Genomic DNA, 12,734 nt, shown 5'->3' on the forward strand with positions numbered 1-12,734 from the left:
ATGAGGATTTTATCAATAATAAAGATTCCCTCGACTAATACATGGAGATACAAAACTTAGAGACGATTAAGAGTTGCCCTAGAGTTGAGTTCTTTCTCTGTCTTATACCTTAGGAATAATAACAATAACAATAATTAACACTGACCTAAAACGTGGAACACGCAGAGCCAAGATATGACGTCAGAGGTGTAGCCCGTACAGATGACGTCAGGCGTGAGACTCTGGCAAATGACGTCGGACGTGAAGACCTGACCGACGACGTCGGATGTGAGGCTCTGAGGACGTCAGACGTGAAAACCTGTCTGACAAGACGGGCGCCTGTCCTGGAGGTGACTCCGGGAGCATAAGTCTGAGGGATACGATCTGGCTGCCCAGCGCAGATGCGCCATCAGATACGCTGTGAGCATCATGATCTGAGGCACTTACACCTTGGACGCTGTCTGGAGTAAGGTGAGGTTATGTTTACAGGTTGCAGAAGCCACTGAAAGTTGTCTGAGCCACCGAGTTGCAGGGAAAGCTTTGCGAAAGGAAGCAAAAAACTGACTTCGTTGCGATATGCTGCCTATGAATGCGGCTCAGAAGAGAGGGCAGCTGTGAAAGCTACTGGCCATTTCCGATCTTTGAGATCTGAAGAGGGTTAAAGTATAAGGCTCAGAGAGGAATGAAGGGAAGCGGGTAGGGAAAGAAGACTTACTTTAAACAAAAGAAGGATAAAGAGCACACAGCAGCTGTGCTGTGCTGGAGCCATTTAATTGATGCACAGTGGAGGAGGAACAGTTTTGAGGGTAAACAGTTTGGACTTGGACATGTTATATTTCAGAAGTAAGGAGTGATATTAAAATAATTAACATTTGATATTCTCATAGGAACCTGTTAATGAGAAGGCAATTTTCTAAACAGAAAAGATATGAGTCAATATATGCAACTGACATGCACCAGTGCAGAAGTTGCCTGCGGAAATCATGGTATTATATTGAGTAGATACTATATTGTATGAGTGGGAATCTCAGGAAAGAGATCTGGACAGCAACCAAAAAAAAGTGGGGGGTCATTGGCAAGAAACCATTGCTTTGGCATCTTGGAGGTTCCGGTGACTTCGAAAAGAGTAATTTCGATAGTGAACTGGGGTTTAGTCATTTGGCTGAAGAAAGTAAAGGAGGGATACAGGAGATAAGAATGCAGAGGCAGTCAATTTAGACAGTTTGCTCAAAAAGATGAAAGAAGTGGTGTGGTAGGTGAAGAGAAAGGAGGGATCAAAAAAGAGTTATCATTTGTTAAGACGGCAGGTACTAAGGCATATTATTACCCTGATAGTACTGATCCAGTGCAGTGGGAGAAGCTGATGAGGTGATTGAGCAGAGAGTTACTGAGGAAATGCTTTTGAGTATACAGGAAGAGGTAAGATGCTGGGTACAAGTGAGGGATTGGATTCTGATTGGGGAAGGGACACATCAAACATTGTACAAAGAGAGAAGGCCGAGGGAATTGGTGCAGAAGTAGGTATGTTGAAGATTTGGTGGTAAGAAACTGAGAAAACTTATCTAATTGTTTCTGTTTTCTCCATGAAATCTGAGTTCAGGTTAGGAGCTGAGCATGGGAGAAAAGAGGAGACATGAGAAGCATGGAAGTGAAGCAGAAGTGTGAAAGCTTTATTTTTGACACTGGAAATGAAGTTTAATAGGGAAGTGTAGCAGTGCATTTTGAGACTGAATACTTGAATTTGCAATGAGACCAGTCAGCAAGTGTGTGCTTTTCCTGAAGCCACACTTGGCTCTAGAGACAGGTGCAGGTTAAGTGGAGAGCTGGGTTTAAATTGAGTTGGCTCTGCTCAGTGAATGCAGTGGAATGAGAGGAGGCCAGGGAGTTAATGTTATTTGGAGAGCACGGAATCTTACTTGAACTAGAGGGAGTGAGAGCACAGGGAGATGATGACAATGAGAGTATTGTAAATCTGATGTTTTCACAGGGACAACAAATCCAGGAAATTCTGAACAAAGTGACTACATCAGGTGAAGTAAATGGTCAGAAAGACATTTCCAACAAAATGTCGGAGGTGGAATATTTATTAAAGATGGCAAGGTCACAGTAGATGGGGGTGAAGATGAAGGTCCCTGGAGGGGATGATGTCATGGAATGAAGACTAAGGAATAGAAAGGACCATCCATGTTTCATTTGTAATATATTCTAAAACAGGCAAAACTCAAGTGTGCTGGTAGTATTTAAGATAGTGATTATCTGGAGGACAAAGGAAGGACAGTGAAGAGCACGTGAAAAGGCTTCTGGGGGCTGTTGATGGTCTGTGTCTTGATCCAGGTGCTGATTGCACAGGTGTATTCACTTTGTGAAAACTCATCAAGCTGTTACCTTATGAGTTGTGCCCTTTCCTCTGTATTTGTTACAGTTCAATACAGAATTAAAAAAATATAAAGGAGTTCCCATTGTGACTCAGGTTAAGAATCTGACATAGTGTCCGTGAGGATGTGGGTTTGATCCCTGGCCCCACTCAGTGGGTTAACGATCCAGCATTGCCAGATAAGGTTATAAATCAAATTGCATCAGAGACAGATCACCTTCAATAGAAATTACTGTTTTCTTTCCTTGAATTTTTGGGTAAAGTGCTAGTGTAAAATTTGACAGAATTTAATAAAAAAATTAAACTAGCTCCAAATTTTAAGACAAATAAGTGGAAATAATAAAGAAGAACTTAAAAAAATCTTTGGAGGGAACAGTTTTTAAAATATTGTACTATGTATAAGTTATATTGTCTCATCTACTTTCCTGTATAACAGTAATATGTTTAAACAATAAAGTTCTTAAGAAAAAGATGGAGAAACTGAAAAGGATTTAGTGAAAAATTATAGAGAATTATCTTAGGACTTGAAATAAGAACCTATGAATAAAAATTACCTGTTTTGGTTATACAACATAGGATTTGGGGATGTAAATTCTGAATAATATTTCAACATGATAGAAAGGTGATTTTATATTATATCATGATAGAAACATGATAGAATGGTGATTATTTCATTTTCTATTGGAACTTTAGTCCTGACACAGCAGAATTTTAATGAAAAATAATGTTGGCATTGTATATGTAAGGATATAAGATCTAGAACTTATATACTGGAAGAATCAACTAAGAGGAATGACATGAATTCTCGGCCAGTGTAAAGGTGATTCCCTATGATGTAGTCCTGCTGTAATCTTGGGATGTTAGCACATGCCATAATCAATAGTTAAAAAGATTCCATGTGGCCAGTAGTTCTAGATCTTACCCCAGATCCATAACTGAATAAAGATGAAATAAACATTATTTCAGGTCATATCTATATTATACCTTTCTTGCCACCTCTGCAAGAGATGAATGTGGAAAACATATGCAACATCTCTGAGAAGATATGTTACTCCCAGAATGTTCCCAGATACCTAGTGGAACCATATTATGTGTGTGTACACACATAAACTCACAGACAATATTATTTGGAGATTATCTTTAGTTTTCATTTACCTACTTCTTTCTCTTTTGATCAAATATTCATTACATTTTCATTTATTATGTTTATTCCTTCTTAGTAAATGAGCACATCACTGCACTGGACCTGAATAAAATACCAATAAGGAAAAATAAAAATCAAAATATAATAGTAGATATAAACTTTATAAACATTGAAAAATTCAAAATAAGGAAGCCTATGTACTGTAAGTAAAAAAGGAAGCCTTAGTGAGGCATTTGTTTCTTGAATGAGATATTAAAGGAAATAGAAACAAAATTTGGAAGAGAAGAATTTCCAGACAGAGAAGAGTGTGTTTTATATTCAGTAACTCGCATGCAGGAATAATCAAAATTTTGATATTAAGTGATAAGGAAGTTGGTTGTCAGGTGCAGATGATGTAAATGGTAAATGGCTATCAAGTTGGAGGTACATATTTTATGTTGTAATAAGAGAAACATCCTCTTTTTTTTTCTTCAGTATCTTTTAAATGGCCAAGTATGGATGATTTTGATAATGTTGGTGGTAACAATGAAATAATATATTAATGAAATTGGCAATTTATGTTTGGGATTGAGAAACAATACATATTGCTGGAAATCTAAATCATTAATAGTTTGACAGTTTAGTAATACTGAGTGAATGCTACACTGTTGCAAGTTCTAATAATCTACTCCACAATATCATCTCTTCACATTTAAAACCACTTTTTTCACAGCTGCTAAATATGCCTTGATAGTTCTGATACTATTTAAATTGTATTTTAATAGTAGACTGTCTTTTTTATTTGTAAATACTAATTCTAAGTAAATTACCACCGCATGACAAAGTAAAATATATAATTTCTCATGAATAGGACATCAGAAAAATACCTTATGTATAACTAAAAATAGGAAATAACAATCTATGGAGACCCTTTCAGGTAAATGAATTTAGTGAATTACTAGTAAAGTATTCCAGATTCTGAAAAATATTCAAAATCACATAAATATAAACATGGCTGAAATCACTTAATATATTTATTCCAAAAACTGAAAATATAGTTGTATATTATCAAGTCTGGTTCTCTTATATGATTTCTTATATCAGTAGAACTCATTTCTTTATTGATCTTCAGCCAATGGGTAATGTACTTCTGATTTTTCTGCCGCCAACAGCAATGTGTGGTTACAACCAGTAAGATTTAGGCCTTTGGCTATTTTCCTGGTGGTGATCCTCAGGTAACCTCAATAAATTACCTATTCTGTGTTCCTTTTATTTATTCAGTGAACATTTAATAGCATCACTTTGGTTGACAGACACTATTCTAAGAACAAGGGTTTCACAATGGACAAGTCCTTACATGTCAGTATAGAGAGACAGAAAAAGAGCAAGTGAATGATTAGATGAGATAACTTCACTTTGTGGTGGCTACTGTTAGGACAGTTACCTCTACCTTTGATAAGACTCTGGGGTTATTGAATGGTCTGTTGAGGTGCTATAATAAATAAGATTGTGCTTTTCTGGGTGGTAAAGATTTAGTTTAAAATCTGAGTATTACATGAACCCCTGTGTTCACTGCAGCACTGTTCACAGTAGCCAAGTCATGGAAACAACCTAAATGTCCATCGACAGATGAATGGATTAAGAGATATGGTACATGTACATAATAGAATACTATTCAGCCATTAAAAAGGACAAAATAATGCATTTGCAATAACATGGATGGAACTAGAGATTCTCATACTAAGTAAAGTAAGCCAGAAAGAGAAAGACACATACCATATGATACCACTTGTATGTAGAATCTAATATATGGCACAGATGAACCTATCCACAGAAAAGAAATAAATTCATAGACATGGCGAACAGACTTGTGGTTGCTGAGGGGAAGGGGGAGGGAGTGGGATGGACCAGGAGTATTGGCTTAGTAGATGCAAACTATTGCATTTGAAGTAGATAAGCAATGAGGTCTTGCTATATATCACAGGGAACTATATCCAATCACTCATGATGGAACATGATGGAAGATAATAATGAGAAAAAGAATGTATATATATGTATAACTGGATCACTTTGCTGTACAGCAGGAATTGGCAAAATATTGTTAATCGACTGTAAGAAAAATTAAAAAAAAATAAAAACCTGGGTATTGGAAAGGGATCAGTAAAGTGAAGACCAGGAGAGTAGTAGCATTCCAGAAGGAGAGACAACAGAAAAAAGGCCCAAAACAGGAATGAACTTTGTGGATATATTTAAAACAAAAGGCTTTGAGACTGGCCTATGGGAAAATCTTTAGAGCAATATATGTATTATATGTAGGGAGAGTGATTCCCTGCTGGAGCGTATTGTTCCTTGAAACTATAGTGAACTTGCAGGGTTGATGATAGACAAGCAGTCATTAAATCATTTCTTTATCTTTCTCCTCTGAAGTATTTTACTTACATTCTCTCTACTTATATTCTCTTTAGTTGCTGTCATCTCCATCCTCAAGTGGAAGATCAAGGAGACTTACGAGGTACAGTGGAACATCAGAGACCTCTTGGTAAACCCACCAGACATGCAGTGCCCTCTGTGAAAAACAGCAAGGTACTTAATGGAACAGGTTAGTCAAATTATGTCTGGTTTCAAAATTCACCTGAGAGAGGTGCCAGTTTATTATTTCTTTGTTCATTCTTATGATATATTAAAGGAAGTATAAAGACTTTTTTTCTGGTCACCTGAGATCTCATGGTCATGTAACTGAGTTTAGGCTTCCAGCAAAATGTTGACAAGGACAGAAGGATGAAGTGCATTTAAAATTGTTACACGTGAAAAAGTAAAACTTCCTAGAGTCATTAAGAGGTTAGATTGGGAAAGAGTGTTGAGTTATTTGCATAATGAAATATTAAGAGTTTATTTTTAGATTCAAATAAATTATGCTATTTTGACCCTAATTAACAGGATTAATCAGGAATGGAATTCATTTCTTGCGCATATCACACTTTACTGACAGTAAGTGGCTAGTGGACATCAGTTACTGCCAATCATATTTTTTTGGCCTTCAACAGTTCTTTAACTTTTTTTTCCTGTGGTGAATGCCATAGATTGGAATTGTGCTACTAAACATGGGTAAATCTGCAGTTGCAGTGGGATTAGAAGGTCAAGAGTGACCAAGTGATTGGTGCTTCTGTGAGGTTTATTTCTTAAATTTTTTGATCAATTTATTAAGTGATGATTACATGCATCACTCAAGCCACACAATACAGAGACTGACTTATAAACTAAAGACTGGTAATTCAGTAGTGGTGAGAAAAATGCAATTCTAGGGGTGAAAGTCTTTGTCCCCTCTATTTAAGAGTATTTTTGACAGTGTCAATGTTCAATGTTTGAGGAATAAGGACTCAAAGCAAAGAGTTTTGAAATTGTTTAAATTATTTCTTTCAAATGTGACAGCATTCAGAGAATTATTTATTTTCTTCTATAATATCCATCTTTGTAGTTACAAGGACACATGTATGAATTAGTGCCCATCATACTCAGGCTGTCCTGGACTATAACTGTTATTAAGACTTAAAGTCCATAAACTACTTAAATTTTTCATACTTATATTTTGTCATGCAATTAAGCATATATTAGTAATAATCTTACATATATAAAAATATAAATATTTATAGTATCTGCCTCTCAATCAGGTTCTACTGGTAGAAAAATTAGTGGAGAAATGCTGATGATGTCAATGTCATAATTTAAAAGTTTCTTTCTTTTTTTTTTTTTTTTTTTTTTGTCTTTTGTCTTTTTTTGGGGGCCGCACTTGTGGCACGTGGAGGTTTCCAGGCTAGGGGTCCAATCAGAGCTGTAGCCGCCAGCCTATGCCAGAGCCACAGCAACGCCTGATCTGAGCCGTGTCTGTGACCTACACCACAGCTCAGATCAAGCAATGCCAGATCCTTAACCCACTGAGTGAGGCCAGAGATCGAACTCGCAACCTCATGGCTCCTAGTCAGATTCATTTCCATTGCGCCATGACGAGAACTCCAACCAAAAGTTACTTTAACATATTTATGAGAGTGTGTAGAGATACAAATACATGTCTAACATGTGGAATTATGAATCTAGGAAACAATATATGATATAAATATTATTTTCAAATATATTTGAAATATTCTTATATTTATCATGTAGAATTCAGTAAAATGAATCTCAGTAAGTTAAAAAATTTTAATAGTACATCTTTTAACAAAAGACAACAAAAACAAATGAGCAAAATATACATAATTTATTTTCCATAGGAAATGAAAGAATGCCCTTCTACATACATTTTCAGTTCAAGAGGAAAAATAGAAATAATAAACTATTTGATATTGAATTGCAGTATATTAAATAACAAAATGTATATAATGGCCCAATACAGTTTTTAGAGAACAATACATATTATTAAATTCAAAAAACTTGAAATTAATAACCAAAATTTAAAAACAAACTCAAGGAGTTCTCATCTTGGTGCAGCAGAAGTGAATCTGAGTAGGAAATATGAGGTTGCAAGTTCAATCCCTGGCCTCGCTCAGTGTGGTTAAGGATCCGACATTGCTGTGAGCTGTGGTGTAGGTCACAGACATGGCGTGGATCTGGCGTTGCTGTGGCTCTGGCGTAGGCCGGCAGCAACAGCTTTGATTACACCCCTAGCCTGGGAAACTCCACATGCTGCAGGTGCAGACCTAAAAAGACAAAAAGACAAAATAAATAAATAAAAATAAATAAATAAAAACAAACTCAAAAAGATTAGAAGATAATAAAAAGATAAAGATAAGTGATAAAAATTAGAGTTGGTTAATAAAACCAAATGGTTGATAATGTTTAATAAACTGTTGTAGACATACACAAATTTGTGTGATATATATTTTAGAAACTTAGCATTCCCTAATATCAAAACACATTCTCTGATAAACATAAGATAAATTTAGACTAATTTCCTTTCTGAATATAAAAACAAAAATCATATTTGATTTACTATCTCTCCCTATATATCGTATCCTCATTCTCCTTGGGCCACTGGGTTAGCCAGAACATGTTCCTCTCACAGCAGGAGTGGACCAAGTACATGAGGACAAGTAAAAACAATACATCTTAACATTTAGGCTCCAGAAAGGTACATAGTGGTTTCCACCCACCTGCTCTAGATCAAAACTAGTCGCATGGCCAGCCCAAAGTCAAGAGGTATGGATGTACATTTTTCCTATAATAGGGCAATGGAAAGACTGTGGATGTATGGAAGATTGAAAGTCATGCCAGTTAATTCCATTAGCCACAGAGACTCATCATTAGAAAGTCATCTACGTTAATAGTTGAAAATAGAAAAAGCATGTAACCCACTAAATAAATATCCAAAAAGCATTTGGTAACATTTAACATACAGTTATAATATATTAATAACATATTAAGAATAGAACCGGAGCGTCTTAACTTCATACAGGTGCCTACCAGAAACCTACCACAAATATCCTACTTAAAGTTGAAATATTAGAAACTTTCCTATTAAAATAAAGAAAAAGGCAAGAATATCTGCTGAAACAACTTTTCAATGTTTTATTAGAGTTTAGCTAATATCATAAAATAGAAAAAGCAAATAAAAGTTTGAGTGCCAAAAATGGATAGACAAACACATAACCTTGTGTATTTTTATAAGTCAGTGGGAAAAACACAGGTTATCGAACAAATGATGTAGAACAATGCTTCACCTCAGGTCAAGTCCTTCCTGGGGTGGCCGAGATTCAGTGACTGATTGATGCTGTCATCAGACAGCTCTGACAGGCCATTTCAGCTTCAGATCTCCTCAGTGGACTCAAAGGAGACTTTAGGACCTGCATTGCGGCTCTGCTTCTCCCTCTGGACAATTCTGTTTCCTCCCTTTCCACTGTACAAGTACAAGTGTTAATCCCCGATAAACATTCTGTACACAAACCTTTGCCTAAGAGTATGTTTTCTGGAAAACACAGTTTACGTCATGCTATGAACTAGACTTATACCATACCAAGGATATTTTCTTACCTGGAGGGCAAGACAAATAAGGTGCAAAAGGTTTAAATAATTGGGAATGGCTTGGCCATTTAACCCCATTTTTCATAAACCAAATAACAAGACTCTGACACCTGATTGAAAAGACCTGGTTCTCAATTTTTTGTTCTTCTAAAAGTCCACTCCATTAGTAATTGCATCATAAAAATGTCCTTGATGGACAGAGCTTCTAATAGAAAACTATAGTAGGCATTTGTATTTTTACTTATATTAGAATTTTAGTTGGAGTAATTTGCATTAAACAATAATCTGAATGTTTTTCTTACCAAAGCACCTTAGAAAATGGAGTATTAAAACTTCATGGAATAACTGTACTATAGATATTATTATTTTTGTTTCCTTTTTCTTTTAGGAGAGAAAGGATTCTATTTTTTGGTATGGTCTCGAATTAAAATTTGCCTTCAGTGATCTAACTTGTACTTTTTTCTACATACTCGTTCATTTTAATAACAAGGGGTATAGGTCAAAAAAGAGTGTGCTTTTTAAATTAGCCTATGTAACTGAGTATACTGACTACTCTCAGGTTAGATATTTTAACAGATTTTTTTCAAGTCTCATTAACCCTAGGAGTAAAACGTCAATATAACCTACTATCTCCTAGAATAGATCTCGTGGTCACTAAAATATTTAATCCTCTGATAGATATTCCATTTATCAGTAACTATATGATTAAGTTATGGTAGGGAATAAAACAGCAACAACATTAAAAACCCTTACAACAGTGCTCTGTAAAAGTTAGTAAAATTTTGTAAAGTCATAAGGGAAAAGGAATTGTCTCTCTTAAAGAATGTATAAATGTCTCCATTTCAGTTGTCAGCAAACTTTACCAACTCCCCTCAAAAAACAAGGATTAAGACACAGTAAAGGTAGAAGAATAAATGAGATTCAAAGAAATTTAATGACAAAAACAAATTTTATTCAGTACTCTTGTAAATGAATATGAAACTTTTTGTCATTGACTTTTTCTGTGACTTTGTCTTAGTTCACTTGGGCTGCTATAACAGAATACCATGGATTGGATGGCTTATAAACTGCAGAAATTTAGCTCACAGTTCTGGAGAAGTCCAAAGTCAGGGTTTAGCATGGTTGGCCGAGGGCCCTTTTCAAGATCTCAGACTTTTTATTGTATCTTCATGTGGAAGAAGGGACTAGGGAGTTCTCTTGGATCTCTTTTAAAAGAGTTCTAATACCTTTTATGAGGGTTTCACCCTCATAACCTAATCCTCTCCCAAAGCCCACAACTAGTGATACACCTTTAGGAGTTAGGATTTCAACATAGGAATTTGGCAGAGAACACAAAAATTTAGTCCTTAGCAGACTAATTTTTGTAAAACAAAAATCTGAAGAGGATGATTACTAAGGTTTCTTCCAGTGTTCCTGGATGTACATACAGTCTTTCACTTATTTTTTTAGAAGGATATTAAAGTGTTAGATAAAGGAACAGATCATTATTCTTAAGATTAAATATAAAATAGCCAGAACAGGATAGGTACTGAATTATTTCACTGAAATAAATGTAATTTTACTTATATGTGTATAGAAATAAACAAGCTATTGAAATAAAAATAAATGATGCTTTTTGTATGCAACTTGCCAGAAACTGAACTCTGGCTAGCTCAATAAAAAAAAGAAACGTATTACTCTTATAATAAGAAAAGTCATGGATGATAGTAGCAATGGAAACAAACTTTTATTTACTATTTAAAACCTGTTCTTTTAGTGTTGTTCCTTTCTACCTATTGGCATCTTTATTGGAGATATGGCCACAGACAACTTATACTAACATCCTGGAAACTCTCTTGTCAGAGAAGAAAGGGACTTTTATTACCAGCTCTAGTATGAAAAATTTGTGAGTTGGACCAGTGTTCCAGCAAGGGTCTTTGTGGCCAAGGGTCTTTTATTAGAGGCAGAGAAGTAATGGCAATAATGACCATTTAGGGAGTTATTGAAGGAGTTCTGTTAGGTGTTTGTGGTGGCTGACTGAAATATTTTTAGGAACCAGGAAAGTAAATGAGTAGAATGTTTATGTACATTATTATTTAAACTAGGCCATTACTGAGAATGAAAAGGTTGGTATTTGAGAAGTAAATGTTGTGACAAGTGTAAAACAGGACTGTATTCAGCCAGTGGGTAAATATTTTCCTATCATTTGACTAAAAGAGACTGATAATTATTGTGGAAAATTAGAAAAAAACTTTTTCCATCTAAGGGCATTCACTCCAAAGCAGCAATATGGGGTCCTGTTGTTAGAACTAATTTGTTAAGAAAAGCTGGACATGTGTATTTTGATGTAAATTTCAAACTTTTCTATTATTGTTAAATGATTCCATTTTTCATCAGTACTGCTGTGTTTTATTTTATTTTATTTTATTTCGTTTTTTTAGGGCTGTGCCCACGGCACATGGAGGTTCGCAGGCTAGGGTTCAAATCAGAGGTGTAGCTGCTGGCCTAAGCCACAGCCATAGCAATGCCAGATCTGAGCCACATCTGCAACCTATACCACAGCTCAAGGCAACACCAGATCCTTAACCCACTGAGCAAGGCCAGAGATCAAACCTACATTCTCATGGATACTAGTCAGATTCCTTTCTGCTGAGCCAAAACAGAAACTCCTATACTGCTGTATTGACGAAGCCTCATTCAGCCTGTAAGCAAGCAGTTTGCTGCCCCTAGTCTAATATATCAGACAAAATTATTTTAACTCTTTCACTGCCTTATTCACAAAAATGTTTAATACCTTAAGTACCCCTCTCTATCTCTGTCCTATATACCTTTTGACTTAAATCACAATGTGCACATTAATTCACAGAGATTTATTTTGTACTGTATTAGTGTCTAAGATGTAGGATGCTGACATATCTGTCATGAAGCAGTCTGTCTTCTCCAACAGGTGTTGCTAAACATACTCAAATACATGGAACTAAGTATGTGTGTGCATGGTGCAGGATAAGGGGTTGGTAAGATCTAAACGGAAAGAAGGTAACACTTGATTACAAAAAAGTGAGCCCAAAGTTTCCTGACCTGGTGCTCTGATCTCATCCAGCTGGGATGATTTCATAACTGAAAATGTGTAGGTATGTTTAGTAAAACAGGATGGAATCTTAAAATATCCACTACCATCTAAAAAATTATTTTGATTTTGGAGCCTTTTTAAATAGCAAAGACTTGGGAAAAAGCTTTTCTTGTTCCATCCATGATAATGGCTCCTAG

General features: G+C 35.6%; 1 long non-coding RNA gene across 2 annotated transcripts in view; it reads left to right on the forward strand.

Moving 5' to 3' along the window:
* Positions 1 to 12,734, forward strand: part of LOC106506297 — a 470,369-nt gene that overhangs the window by 159,531 nt on the left and 298,104 nt on the right. For both annotated transcript variants that reach the window (XR_002339164.1, XR_002339165.1), the window contains exons 3-4: positions 114 to 450; positions 5,942 to 6,075. This is a non-coding gene — a long non-coding RNA (uncharacterized LOC106506297). The remainder of the gene's footprint in view (positions 1 to 113; positions 451 to 5,941; positions 6,076 to 12,734) is intronic.

This window comes from Sus scrofa, chromosome 15, assembly GCF_000003025.6.
Source record: "Sus scrofa isolate TJ Tabasco breed Duroc chromosome 15, Sscrofa11.1, whole genome shotgun sequence".
NCBI classification, from domain to species: Eukaryota; Metazoa; Chordata; class Mammalia; order Artiodactyla; family Suidae; genus Sus; species Sus scrofa.